Below are 3,043 nucleotides of genomic sequence, written 5' to 3'. Positions count from 1 at the left end.
GATTTGGCTTCGAAATGAGCAGAGGTAGGGTAACGATTATTAGTAGCAGCGTGACTTAGGTGGTACGGGGAACAGGAAAAAACATAAATGAACATATTGAGCGCGACGTTCGTCACCTCTCGTATAATGAATCTCACCAGAATCACATAACAGTTTTCGTAGTGTGCGTCTTGATGATACTGCCTCGGGGTAACCAGTCCACAGAAATGTTCTTTAAACTCTGGCACTGGAAATGATGGAGCTGGTTTAAGTCCCATGAGCCGCCATCGGAGGTTTTGATCTTCTGACCGAGGCCTTCCACTGGCTTACCCGTCCACCCCTTAAAGGTTATAGTTATAACTATAAAACACCTGACTTATGGTTACTGTATAGAACATAATGTGCATGACTGTCCCTTATGGAGAAATACAGATAGAAAATACACTGACCTATGTGTTAAATTGTCTTAATATTGAAAAATTAAAGTATGTGAGCATTTATCTACGATGGCTGATAACTAATGAAGGGACAAAAATCTCTAAGTGATGAAAGGGCAGTTTTAAATATACTGTTAGAATTCTTAGGGCCTAATTATTAGGTCTATGTATAACCACACATGCTGAGGCGCTGCCGTCCGCAGGAGGGAGGCGAGCCTCGCAAGAATCAAAATCTGTGTGAAGCTGAAATATAGAATACTCCATTATCTGTTGTTTTACTCTTTCCCAAAATTTTCGTCCGTGCTATGATTTATTTATATACGTATATATATAAATATATATATGTCGTGCCGAATATGTGAAACTGGTCAATTAGCAAGAACTCATTTAAAATTAGTTCTTTCTAAAAAATTTTCCTATACGTTTAAAGATATTTTTTTTTCATTAATGTTAATGTAAAAATTTATAATTTGGCACTAAAAGCATCTTAGAAAACTTACCTAACCTTATTATAACAAGAGCAATTTATTTTATCCTAACCCAACTAAATATATTTTAGATTTGTTTACAATAATTTAGTACTAAACAAACACGCTGAAATATATTTTTTTTCGTAAGGTTCAGAATGATTTTGGCGAAATTATTCCATACACAAATTTTCGCTTGTCCTATATGGCAAGATGAGCGTTGCTGTTTAAGCCAAGATCGCAAGTTCTGCCTATTCGGCACGACATATTATATATATATATATATATATATATATATATATATATATATATATATATATATATATATATATATATATATATATCATGGAAGAAATCACAATAAAACGCGTGACTGCAAATACGAAAAAAAATACAGCAGTGAAATTAGGAAATAAAACATGAATGTTTTTATGTGCTTTCACACGTCTTTATATCCTATTCCTCTTTCACTCTCGTATTTTTTCATATAATACCATGTATAATATATATAATATATACCGGCAGTCTTCCACCGAGGCAGGGAGACCCAGAGAGAGGATACATCACAGTCATTCATTAAATTGCAATTTTGCCAGCAGTGTGTTGACGTGACAATTCAGTCTCCTCCAAACTGCAACATCATCTCCCGTCCTCCAGACTGCAGGCACTGTATTTCCCACCGGCAGGAGGGAAGTACAGTGCCTGTACTCTGCTTCCTGCACTGTACTTCCCACCTCGAGGCGGGAAGTACAGTGCTTGAATCCCATTACCTTGCAAAAGTTCAACAGCACGTCGAGCCGTAAAAAAAAAAATATCACTTGCCTCCGCCCCTAAATAAGATACTAGATTAAGCAAATTTCCAGAATTTGCTTGTAACAGATAGTGAACTGTAGCTATAAATTCAGATGTACTCCTGCTAACCCTTGTGGGGTCTTGTTCCTAGGCCCTTTGTGTATCCAAATGCTCTTGCGCTACAACCCACAAGATGGATACGGGGTGTACGATAAACTTCGGTGGCAAATAATCTATGTAATACTCTCAAAAAGCCTATTGGATGTATTAACACCTAGCATTTAAAACCTCCTTTACTCTCTTCTTCCAACCTTCCCATGAACAACCCCCACCATCCTGCTGTGCTCCAACCTCTCTAAAATGCCCATACCACCTTAACGATCCCTCCTCAGCTCTCTGTAACTATACAATTCTGGTAACCCCAAACACCTGCTAATTTCCATGCTCCGAATAGTCAGCACAAAATTCATACCACACATTGCCAGCCTCCTGCTACAACGTTGGTAACCTATGCCCTACACCATATAACAGTGTTGGTACCAGATTACTACACTACTGTTGTACATTACCTTTTTTTTTGCCTCCATTGGTAAAGTTCTTTGTCTCCACAGATACGTCAGCGAATGCACATATCTAGCATGAGTGTATACCTAGCATGGGTGCGTCCCTAGCATGGGTGCATCCCTAGCATGGGTGCATCTCTAGCATGGGTGCATCCCTAGCATGGATATATACCTAGCATGGGAGTATACCTAGCATGAGTGTATACCTAGCATGGGTGCGTCCCTAGCATGGGTGCATCCCTAGCATGGGTGCATCCCTAGCATGGGAGTATACCTAGCATGGGTGCATCCCTAGCATGGATATATACCTAGCATGGGAGTATACCTAGCATGGGTGCATTCCTAGCATGGATATATACCTAGCATGGGAGTATACCTAGCATGGGTGCGTCCCTAGCATGGGTGCATCCCTAGCATGGGTGCATCCCTAGCATGGATATATACCTAGCATGGGAGTATACCTAGCATGGGTGCGTCCCTAGCATGGGTGCATCCCTAGCATGGGTGCATCCCTAGCATGGGTGCATCCCTAGCATGGATATATACCTAGCATAGGAGTATACCTAGCATGGGTGCGTCCCTAGCATGGGTGCATCCCTAGCATGGGTGCATCCCTAGCATGGGTGCATCCCTAGCATGGATATATACCTAGCATGGGAGTATACCTAGCATGGGTGCATCCCTAGCATGGGTGCATTCTTAGCATGGGTGCATTCTTAGCATGGGTGCATTCCTAGCATGGATATATACCTAGCATGGGAGTATACCTAGCATGGATGCATCCCTAGCATGGGTGCATCCCTAG

The sequence above is a fragment of the Cherax quadricarinatus genome, chromosome 1 (assembly GCF_038502225.1).
Source record: "Cherax quadricarinatus isolate ZL_2023a chromosome 1, ASM3850222v1, whole genome shotgun sequence".
NCBI lineage: Eukaryota > Metazoa > Arthropoda > Malacostraca > Decapoda > Parastacidae > Cherax > Cherax quadricarinatus.
Note: the sequence above shows the minus strand (reverse complement) of the source record.